At 30.9% G+C, this 12,612-nt stretch overlaps 1 protein-coding gene across 6 annotated transcripts in view; it reads left to right on the forward strand.

The window, feature by feature from the left end:
* KCNJ16 (potassium inwardly rectifying channel subfamily J member 16) overlaps nt 1-12,612 on the forward strand; it is a 141,691-nt gene that overhangs the window by 58,098 nt on the left and 70,981 nt on the right. For 2 of the 6 annotated variants that reach the window (XM_074260630.1, XM_074260631.1), the window contains 2 exons: nt 4,309-4,373; nt 7,988-8,081. The gene's annotated coding sequence lies outside the window, so the exon portion shown is untranslated. Of the gene's footprint in view, nt 1-4,124; nt 4,210-4,308; nt 4,374-7,987; nt 8,082-12,612 lie in introns of those variants that run through there. The other 4 variants (XM_074260633.1, XM_074260634.1, XM_074260632.1 and 1 more) reach the window with 3 other exon arrangements.

Here is a 12,612-nt window from a genome sequence, read left to right on the forward strand (position 1 = left end):
CTTTTTTAGAATGACTTCACCTTACTTCTCTTCAAATACTCTGCATCCCAAACTGACATTCTATTTCTCACCTTCATGCTTAGAATATGTTCTCTCTTCATTTCCACTTTTTGAATATCTTACTCTCTTCATGATTTACATTATAAATCATTTCTACATATGTCCTTTCATGATTCTGTCAATTTTCAATACTTTGCTCTTAACCTAGAAATACTTTTGTCTTAACCTATCTGTGTAAATATTTGTTTCTTCAAGTAGAACTCTTGGTCTTTCAGAGTAGAGATTTTTTTTTCTTCTAAAATTCCATGAAATGTTTCTCATGTAGAAGTAATTGAATAAAGTAATGTTTTATTGATTGAATTGACATAATAACTAGATGAAATAATGAATGAAGAAGATGAATAAGGTTAATAGATTTAGGAAGACTATTTGCATTAGTGTTACTTCAAGGAATTACTTGTATTTAATACATCCATTTTAAAAAATATATGCATGTATGTGTATGTATGGGTGCATTGTATGTATATATGTATAGAATTAGAATCCCATAGGAGTAGAAATATTTTTTGTCAGAAAAACCTCTTTTTGTTCTAGTTTCCATTACAATTTAATTTTCTTTCACAAAAGTTGAACCAAACGATTCTATTGAATGCAATCTGCATTTAAACATGCTACAAGGCCTTCACTTCAGCATCTCTGTGTCACCAAATTCAACCATATTGTCATATATTGGGCATCAAGTGGCAAGTGCTGGAATTGGAGACAGGCAAACCTAGATTCAAATCCAGGTACAGATATTCACTAGCTATATCATCCTGGCCAAATCACTTAACTTTTGTTTACTTCAATTTCCTTCTTTCCAGAGTTGATGTGAAGATAATATAAGATAATAATTTTAAAGCACATAGTAGGGTGTCTGATTTATAGTTAATTAAAAAAATAAATGCCAGTTATTATTGTTGTTATTATTATTGCATCCCATAATGTCATGTAATCCATTTGACCCAAAATGAATCTTCAGAAGATTATCTGAGACTGATACAAAGTTCATTTCTCCATCTTACAGATGCTATTAAGATACAAAACAATGACGATTTCAGAAGATAAGCAAGAAATTACTTGCTAAATTGCTTACTAAACTAATGAAAAGTGGAAATATAGGTAGAATATCCTCAACGCTAATGACTGTTTTTAGATGATATCCAAATCAAATCTAATAGGGAAGGAAGCCTTCCACTAATCCCTGACCAATCAATCAATAAGCATTTACTACTCATAAGTAGCAACTTTAAATAGCACTTTACAAATACTAGCTTAATTCTCACAGATGCTATAATTATTACTATCTTACAAAAAGAAAATTGAGACAAATAAAAGTTAATTGCCACAGCTCACATAGAGCATAATTGTCTGAACTGAATTTGAACTCACATCTTCCTGACTAGGCCCAATGCTCTATCCACTGTGCCTCCTAGATGCCTATACTATGTACCAAGCGCTGTGCTAACTGCTATTAAACACAAAGAACAGACTTCCTCTACTCCAAAAGTGCTAACGCTGAAGTTTATATTCCTAATTCTGAGATTTTGTCTGAAGAATCTGAGCCCCATATTGATACAGTTTAGTAAAGCTATATTTTACTTTGGATTTGGAAATGGGGAAAGGTAGTGATTTTATGCCATGCCATTATTTTGCTATGTGTCTATAATAAATATGTAATAATTCATTGAGAATGAATCTCTTAAGGTGTAGTTTAGGTGAGATAATCACCTCTTAACTAGTTATGCTGCATTATATTGTAAGCATTTCCTCTATCTCAATGTTATTCTTCATTTGCTTTCAGATCTGGAACACAAACTCAAAATTCAGCTTTCGAGATCGCAACCAAATTCTCTCAAGAATTCTGTTTTTCAAATTTATTCACAATATAGTGGTTAAATTCCGTTCTTTCAGAAGACATGTTCTTTTTTCCACAGCAGTAACTCTCCAGAATGACAGTAAAAGAAAACTTTCTAGTGTCTTCACATACTTCTCTTTATGATATTTCTTTAAAAGATAATAATAAAAGTGTTTCTTTCAGGAAAGATTTCTTCATCATTTCATATATTCTCTTGTTTATCTATTTTTATTACTTGTCCCCTAAATCACCTATATTTTATTTTTTTAATTTTAATTTTTTTTTCTCTTTCAGAATTTTTAGTCTTGTACTTAGGTTATATTTTCATTTGTGATTTTTCTAGGTTGTCTTTTTAGTTGCATGTGCAATTCATTGGTCCCTTTTTTCTACTTTCTGTTTATAAAAATTGTGTAAAGATATAAATTCCCCCTAGCCCAACAACCTATGAGTGCTTTGGCTATAAGTTTTGTTATATTATCTTATTATTGTAATTTTTTGTATTTTTCCTGTGATTTGTTCTTGGAGTCACTTATGGTTTAGGTAGGATATTATGTAGTCCACATTTAGGTTCTAATCCTGTGTTCAACCGTGCTTTATTTGTTTAAATTTTTCTCATGTTATAGCTATGAAAGACTATATAATCCTTCTGGTTTTCAGCCCATAATTATTACAAGTAATAGCAATTTTGAATAGGCATCTATAGATCAAAATCTAAAATCTTTAGATTATTCTCCAGATGTAGTTTTGTTTTTTGTTTTTCATTCAAAGTAGTTTTCTCTCTGCAAGAGAAAGTTGACTGGGAATACTGTCCAAAAATATGACTTATTACATTAAGGTTGGCAAAAATCAGAAAATCCAAAATAGACTATATCTCTAACTTAGGCAGAAATGACAATTTCTTTTAATTTGATGGGAATAATAACTGTTGTGGTTCTTTCCTGATATTAATTCAGAATACAGAGAGCTATGGAACACTAATGTGTGGTACACCAACCCTTATCCAAATTAAAATGATAGACTCAAGGTAAAAATAGCAAAAAATCTCATAAGAAAGGGCAGTTCGGGATGACAACAGTGTTAGTATAGGAGTGCAAAACAAAAGTTGCAAACACAAGATAATATAGACCCTAATGCAGAAGTTCCCACTCCCTTCTGACTTTTTCTCCCATTGACTAGGGGAATCCAGGCTTACCTCCTAACACAGAAATCTACCCAGAGACTAAAATCTACCTGGAGATAAAGAACACCACATTAGGAACTTAATGATAATTGTGATGAAAAAGGGCAGAAAGAATAGGAGGGAAATGTAATTGAACAACTGTGGTACTATATTTGATTCTTTAAATATCTGTTTCTTAAGTAGTTTTCAAATGATCGATCTAGTCAACTTAAGCATATAATGTACTTATACTCTTATTATTTTTTTTTAATTTGAAGCATTTATCTTAGACTTGGGGTATCCTCAGCTACTACATGACAATTAGTTGATACACACACACACACACACGCATGCACAAGGCAGAGTAAACCTCGGGTTCAATTTCGCTTTCAATTGGTTCAATTGGTTCATACTAAGCAAATAACTGAACCCCCACTGTCTCAATTTTTTCATTAGTAAAATGATAAATATACCACTTACCTCCCTGGGTTGTTTTGAGAGTCAAATGAAGTATTATATGCAAAAGTACTTAGCACAAAGTCTGGCACAGAGTAATTATTATGTAAATGTTAGCTACCATTATCATAATTTTTATATTTATTACTGGCCTTGTTCAGCTTAATGAGTTTTGATTCAGCTCTCTAGTCACATATCTCTCTTTCTTCTTCTGTTCCTTATATCTCTTTGATGCTGGATTCCAGTTCTGTTGCTTTTGTACCATCAAGAATAAATAAACTAACAGGCAATGATAAAATGTTCACCTTATTCACCTTGGCTGTTTCTTCTGAAATAAGAATTCTCCTAAGTATAACCTATATCCTAATTTGCAGTTTTCCTTAAAATAAAATAGTGGCTTTAAATAACTTATACAAATACTAAGAATTGGTGTGTCTTTCCACAGGTTATTTCCAAACAATGCTGTTTGTAAATATTTGAGGCACTTAACACTATTGTTGAACAAATTCCTGGTCCAGGAAATCTTCCTCCTTCATATCACTGACCAAGTGAAAACTGAGCTAATACATGCTTGAGTGACCTTCACCTCACACTTCCTCTGGTACTCATGCAGTGAAGTAACCACAGACTCAGCTGACCAGAAGTCACCTGTTTTTAAAAGATTCCAGGGGTTACCTATGTAGATCCTCAGGCTTAGGTTGTAGGAGCAAGTTGATGTCAATGTTTAACTTAGGTTCTTGATTTCTGTGACTTTTTTCTTTATCATTAACTCAGGAATATTTTTCAATTTGCCTAGATTATGAACACTTGGTTCACAACATGCCTCTTTAAATCTTCTGCCTGTGGAGACAATTTACAAAGGTAAGACATATTATGTTATTGCTATGAAGAAATTGTTATTTATTAGGTTAGGCTATTTGTTATCTGTTATTTGTTTTTTCTCTGAAAAAAATAAACCAATGAAATATATTATAAAATATTATACTTTTTGTGAGTCAGCTTTCTCATCCTTAAAGGGAAGTTTTCTCATCCTTAAAGATGAGCTCTTAGTTTTCTTCCAATTCTATATCTTTGAGTTTTTTGCAATTAAAATTGCAAATAACTTCCCATCAAATGCTTTAAGGAAGAAAATATATATATTCTATATCATTGTGTTTAATATCTGCAAATCCTTAACCTTAAAGCATGTTTTGTATTGAAATTTACTGATGCCTCTTTCAAAAGTACAATAAGATCATATACCTACTACATGCTCGATTTAATACTTCAAAAAAATAATAGTCTCATAGACTCTATTATCTTCTAATCTATCAGAAAGTTCAGCACCTGATAATGATATTTCCAGACTTTAGCGAGTCAGTAATTCAGTAAATTTGATCTTAAGTATTTTGTAAAAGCATTTTGTACATAGCATCCTGGTGGGGGTGGGGTGACCCCCTACACTGTTTTTTTTTTCCTGTTTCAACCTGTCCTTCATTCATCTTCTAAAGTGATTTTCCTAAAGTTCATATCCATCCTGTCACCCCCATACTCAATAAACTCCAGTGACTCCCTATTGCCTCCAAGAGCAAAAACAAAATGCTTTGGTATTCAAAGTCCTTCATAACTTAGCCCTCTTCTAGCTTTCTAGTGTCCTTACATTCTTTAACAAAGATTCTTTGATTCATTGGCATTGGCCTCCTGACAGTTCTATGTGTACGATCCATCACTAGGCTTTGGATATTCTCTTTGGCACTCCACCGTGCTTGGAATATTCATCTTATTCCACTCTATTTATTGACCTCCTTTGCTTGAAGTCCCAATTAAAATTACAACTTCTACAGGAGGCTTTCCACAACCCTTTAGTCCTAGTGACTTCCTTTACTTTTACAAAATATTTTGTTTCAAATGCATCTAAGCACTCATGCACTAAAGTTTGGAAAAACCATATCAAAGAATGGATTTTCTGATGCATTAATCTTATCTCATAAGAAGGTGACAAACATAGTCATAGCCACACTTTTGAGATTATGTATCTTTTTGAAGTATTAAATAAAACATATAGTATATATAGAACTAATTGTTCTGCTTTTGAAAGAAGCATCAGTAAATTCCAACAGAAAACACTTAATTATTACCTATTTAATTGATTTAAAGCTTTCTTTGTATATATTTCTTTGTATGCTCATCTACCTTGTTAGATAATAAAAGGAAGGGATTGTCTTTTGCCTCTTTTTGTATTCTTAGCACTTAGCATATTGCCCGAACAGAGTAAATATGAAAAGTACCTGGTACATAGGTTATCAATAAATATTTATTGATTGAATAAAAAAATTCCTCAATTTACAGATAATGAATCTGTTAACTGATTTTTTAGGAACCCACAGGTAGTAAGCATAAGAGGAGTCTTTCAGATTCTTGGTCTCCAAAAGTCAATCTCACACTCTACAATGTGAGGGTCAAGATAAGAAAATGAGACTTGTAGTGAACTGTTAGCTAAATATTGATTGAATCTTGTGAAATGGCAGCCCCAAAAGTGATTCAGTCATAGGTTATATTAAGAGAGATGTAGTATCCTATCCAGAAAGAGGCAGCTGACTGCTCTGTATACTCTGTCTTGGTGACATCATATTTTGCGTATTGTGTTTAATTTTAAGAAACATATTGCCAGTGATTTCTTGGAGGAGGATAAGAAGTATAACAACTATGCCAAGTTTGCATAAATTGAAGCAACTCGGAGTGTTCAACTTGGTTCAGACCATGAGGTTGATGGTTGGAGAATGAAAACTATCTTCAAATATTTGTGATCAAATTTATTTTTAATGGCCTAGAGGGTTGACATAACTGAAAAACAAATATATTAAATATTAAATAGAGCAATCCCAAAAAATAAGGGAGGGGATTCTCCTTTGGTAGAGCAAAAATGGATCACTATTGTAGGGAATATTGCAGATGAGAGTCTTGGATACTTTGAAATTAAATTATTTCTGAGTTATCATCCAATTCCAAGATTCTGTAATTTTATAATGGATAGAGAATCTTTTGTCATTGAGGAATTTATAATATGGACAGATGCTTCAATTTTATTCCATTTATTTCAAATTAATTCAGTTAATATAACATGTTAAAATAGCTACATGAGGCATGAATTAACAATAGTAGCTAGCGTGTAGCAAAACTAGAAGTTTCAACAATGCTTCATGAGTATTTCTTCCCCCAAAAAAGGAAAGAACAAAGGAAACAGTTCAAGATGCACTCTCAACAAAATAATGCCAAGACCCACATCTCCATTACTTTGTGACATGTAGAATAAAACAAGTGGCATAAATCAAAGGACTAGATATAATCTGATCACAGATATTGCCAACAGACAGGCAGTCTTAGATTAAAAATAGTTTTCCCTGTAATAAACAAAATTAAAATGCTTTCTCCAAATGCATCTTTCTTGATTATGTTATCTTTTCTCATAGCAATTTGTGTGTAGCATATATTTCCTTCAGTCCTAGCATCTAAGTGTAATGATTTAGAGGGAAATATGGTAATCTGAATTATAATCAAACAGAATTTTTAAGATTCCTACTGAAGTCAGAGTAACCAAATTATGTTATTTTTCTGTTAAGGGCTCCTAATCAGAAGAGGCTAACTTCTGAAAAATTGAATCTCTTTACAAAATGCTTTACCAAAGGGTTTCTAATGCATGAATGATTACACTTTTTTTTAAAGCTAACTCATTACTAAGAGGCATACTGGGTACATTTTAATTGGGATTCCTCAGGCCATATATGACCTGTGTGTTCTAAGATGGTTTTGTGTTTTATTAAATACAATGAGATTTTACTTTTATAACTGTTCTTTAGTGAAGAATAAGAGGTTAAATAGAAAAAGCAATTTATTAAGTTTTGCTATGGAAGCTTCTCATTTTGTATTCATAACTACATTAATATACTTTCCTTTTGTCTTAGTATATACAATAGTTAATAGAGATAGCACTCCATGTACCACACTGAAAATGCTTAGCACTATATTTTTTCTACATGTCTGAAATTCTATAAAATGATTTCACCTTTAAAATATCTCATAATACAATAAGACTTATTTATACAAAATTAATATTAGCTCTTACTTAGACAGCATTTTGAAAGTTTTATTTTTTCATTTTTGACAACAAATATGAATATTTCAGTATATTAAAGAAAGATAATATTTTATATGAAACTGTGACACTATTATAAACAACTTGTTTTTTAAAGTATAAATTGCCCTGCTTGACTGTATTCATCTGATCTGAATTTCCTTGTTTTTTCTTCTTCCTCTTCCTTCTCCTTTTTCTCCTCTTCCTTCTCCTCCTTCTTCTCCTTCTTTTTCTCCTTCTCCTTCTCCTTCTTCTTCTTTCATTCATGGTATATTTTGATTTCTTTTTCTTCCTTCCCCTTTCTCCTTTTTTTTTGTATCATTATCACTACATATCAACTCCATTTTACTCTATCCAACTTCAGGGAAGTTCTTTCTTCTAACAAGTATAGCAAAGTAAAGCAGATTCACCCTTGGCTGTCTCTAAAGACTACTTATAGTAGTCTCTTCTAAGATGTGGTAAGTCTGATCCATTATCAATCTTCTGAATCATGATTGAGCAAAATTCTTAAAACTATAACATTTTACTTTCATATTGTCCTTTCCATTAATGTAATCATTGTAAAAATGTATAAAATATCATCTTGGTTATGCTCTTTTTATTCTGCATTAGTTCATTAAAGTTTCTCAATGATTTTCTAAATTCTTCCCTTTTGAAATTTCTTATGGCTCAACAGCAATCCATTCAATTCATATAACAATTTAATCTAGTATTCTCCACTTGATAGGCACCCATTTCATTACCACTTTTTTGCTATTACAAAAAAGAGCTTCTACAAATATGTTTAGTATATATCAGTATAACTTTTCCCTCTGACTGACATTTTTGCTTATAATATAATTTTCTTCTTTTGAAAATTCGCGATTCATATTTACTTACTATTTATTGGGGAAAAGCTCTTGTTCTTAGATATTTGGATCAATTTTCTCTCTATTTTTTATATTAGGCTTTTAATATAGAAATTTACTGCAAATATTTTTCAAGTTAATTTCTTCTTTCCTTGCACTGATTTTATCTACACAAAAATTTTAATATTCTAAATATTCAAAATTGTTCATTTTACTTTCTATAATCATCTCTAATTCTTGTTTATTAAAGATTCCCCTCTTTTTGTGATTATACAAGATATTGCTCTTCCTACACATATAATTAAATTATATTTAAGGCATCTATCTATCATCTATCTAGTTTATAGTGGTATATGGTGAGAGATATTGGTCTAAACAATTTCTTCCATATTATTTTCCATTTCCCCCAGATTTTTTACAGAATGACATCAGTAGCAATGATCATTATGAGAAATAACAATTATGATATAGTACTTGCAGATTTAGAAATGAATAATATACATTATTTCATGAGAATTGATTGGTGCTTTGTTTTTTTTTTTCAAACATTATGCTAGAAATTATCATTGTCTTGTTTTTTAAATTTGTTTTGCTATTGAAATATTTAATTCTTAAATAGAGATCAAGTAGTTTGGTGAATAATTTTTATTTCACAGTTTGGGATTTGATACTGTGTGTGTGTGTGTGTGTGTGTGTGTGTGTGTGTGTGTGTGCACATGACATTTGTGTGTAAAATAGCTTCCAAGTATTTTGCATGGAAATTTTTTTTCTATTCTTATGTTGCATTTTCTATGAAAGTACAAAAAAATGTTTTTTCCTGTGTTTTTTTATATCCTACAATCTTTTTGAAGATACTAATTTTTATTTGAATTTTTAAGATTCTCTTAGTAAATAATTTATCAATCTTATAATATCTAATTTTTCATGTGTTTTTATTGTCTCTCTGATATAATGACAAATTTCTTATTTATCTCTTACTCTGAAATATGGCTGTATTGTTAGTATTCAATTAATACTTGTTGAAATGAAATAAATTTATTATTCTTTTGGAAGCTTCTTCAAAAACTTAAAGTAATACTTTAAGCTAATTTCTTCTATCTCAAGGCTAATTCTTCTATTCATTGAAACATAGTAGTAATGATGCCAAGATGCAGGGTCTGTCACATGGACTAATCAGCTTTTCTCAGAAAAATAGTATTCTCTTGACAGCACAGCACAATAAAACTAATACTATAATTGGAGTCAGAGATCTTAAAGTTAAACCTTAACTTTTCCACTTACTGTCTGTATTCTTACACAAGTTACATAACTTCTTTGCCTTCAATTTCATCCTGAAATGAAGGGATTGAGTTAATCTCCAAGGATTCCTCCATAACTATGGTCTTATGTCTTAAGCCTGATAAACTATATCATAACTCTGTGTTCTTGGATATAAATGGTTGGTAAAGACAGTGTTGATAATTCAGTAAAATGATCTTTATTTCTAAGATAAGAACTAAAAATGTTTTATATGCTAATACTTAGGTCATACCTTCTCTATAAACATTGCATCACAAATTAGAATAGGCTAATCAAAGCTCTAGAAGTGTAGAATCATAGATTTCAAGGCTATCAAGACAAGACTTCTTACTTTGCAATTGAAGAAACTGAGGCAAAGAGATTAAATGACTTGGATAATTAAGTTTGAGATCATATTTTTTTTGAACTTAGATTATACCATCTTAAAGTATAACACACTACTCTACTACACCACATCTAAATTTTTGAGCTTAATTACAATCTGGAATTGGATAGATAATAGTTGTTGTGACAAAGATAGGAAGATTTTTGTGCACCATGAATTTAATATGTGCCTATGTAATAATGAATGGACTTTTAAGTTATATCTAGAACTTAGGGTGGTAATACTGCAGTTTGAATTAGAACAGAAGTATTAAGTTCAGGTCTTAGAAACATTCTAGGAAAAATTTTTAAATATAAGGAGATGGGTAAATGTGATATTGAAGGATCTCAAGGTTATATTATATGTGCATCAATTTTAGAACTAGGAATATTGAACTTAGAAAATGGAATACTTAAAGAGGACAGGATGACTAAAATTAGCTGTTTGACAGATTATTTTGTGACATATATATTAAACTTGTTCTATTGTCCCCAGACTCAACTACATGTTTCAGAAAGATAATCTTTGACTTTATAACAATTTTTAAAACAATCAAAAGATGGTATGCACTGCCTTTGGCAATTTAGGATTCCTTTTGATTAGAGATCTGCAAGAAAATGATTGATGATCACTTGTACATGTCCACCCATACCCACACATTCACACCTAATTACACCCACACACCCACACTTATCTGTACACACACACATACACACGCACATACACACTCACATAAACACACACATTTAAAGAATCAGAGCCAAGTATGAAAGAGTCTACTTAGTCATCATCAATATAATATAGGATATCAATTGGTCTTTCAAAATTCTTTGAATTTTCTGATTAGTTGCTCTTTCACATATTATATCAAAGCAATATAAAATAAAAGGTAGGGCAGCACCAAGATAATATTGGACACAGTAGCAATAAGTAACAACACAACATCAATTGTGAGGATATAGCTCTTTTTCACAATGAGGTGATTCAAGGCAATTCCAATAGACTTGTGATGGAAAATGTCATATATAAACAGAGAAAGAATTATGAAGACTCAATGTAGATTAAAACATAGTATTTTCACTTTTTTGCTGTTTGTTCACTTGCTTGTTTCTTTTTCTTTCTCATTTTTTCCCTTTTGATCTGATTTTTTTTTGATACATGATGATATGAAAGTAGATTTAGAAGAATTGCACATATTTAACCTATATCAGATTGTTTGCTGACTTGAGGAGGGGAAGAAGAGGGAGAAAAAAATTGGAATATAATGTTTTTCAAAGATGAATGTTGAAAACTATCATTGCACATATTTGAAAAAATAAAAATATCAATTAAAAAGTTAAAAAGTAAAAGGGGGTGTGGTGATGGAAATATTAAAGATCCTAAACTATTTAGAAATTCATGTTTGGTGGATATGTCTAGGAGCATGTCATTATATGGTGATGTTTAGCTATTTTTAGGTAAACAGACCTTCATTAAGTACCTACTATATGCCAGACTATCCATTGGCCAAAAAAACCCCCCAAAAACCAAAAAACAAAAAACTGTTCTATCTAGATCAAAAATAGACTAGTTTTTCAAGTAGGAAAAACAAACAAGTAGACATACTTATTGAATTTCACCAGTTGGGGTCTTAAAAATATTTCTCTGTGACTTTATTTTCCATAAAAAATCTATTGCTGTAACTAATAGTAACATTGGGAAGTAGAAATCATAGCATTATGGACTGGGAGCCAATCTCAAATACTACCTATGAGACATGGTAGTTATATGAACATGGGTAAAATTCACAAGAAATTCTTTGAGTTTCTAAGTAATAGATGAGTTCTCTCGTAGTTACAACCTGTTTTCCACTTAAACAGACAACTTTAACTTTTGAAAAAGATTACTTCTTGCCCTTTTGTTATCAAATCTCTTCCCTCTCCAATCCATTTTCCTGTGCAATTGACAGAGTGGAATTCCTAATATGATCATTACTTCAAGGATAAAATACATTTGGCACTTAATTACTTTCACAAGCTGTTTCTATATTATATTTAAATCCATGTGTTTTACATTATTCCATTTCATTATCTCTATATTTCAGTTAAACTGGTCTGTTTGCTGTTCTCTTGTATTTGTCATTCTATTTCTTGGATTGCATCTTGACATCAGCTATCCACCATGGTTGGTCAGTTTTCCCCATTCTCACCTCTGTACACAAGAATTCTTAGGTTCTCTCAAAGCTTAGATCAAAAGTTATTTTTAGCATGTGAGCTTTCTTTATCCCCTGCAAAGTATCATCTACTTACTTTACATATATTTAATTTCTGGGAATATATATTATTTCTCTCAATAAAGTATCAGCTTTTTGGTGGCAAGAGTTATTTAATTTTTTGCTATAGATTTGGCATTTTAAAGATTGTCAATTGAGCGAGTACTCAATCCCCCAAATTTATAATGTTTTTTTTTCTACATTGGAAATTACACATGTCAATGAAA

This window comes from Sminthopsis crassicaudata, chromosome 4 (genome assembly GCF_048593235.1).
Source record: "Sminthopsis crassicaudata isolate SCR6 chromosome 4, ASM4859323v1, whole genome shotgun sequence".
NCBI classification, from domain to species: Eukaryota; Metazoa; Chordata; class Mammalia; order Dasyuromorphia; family Dasyuridae; genus Sminthopsis; species Sminthopsis crassicaudata.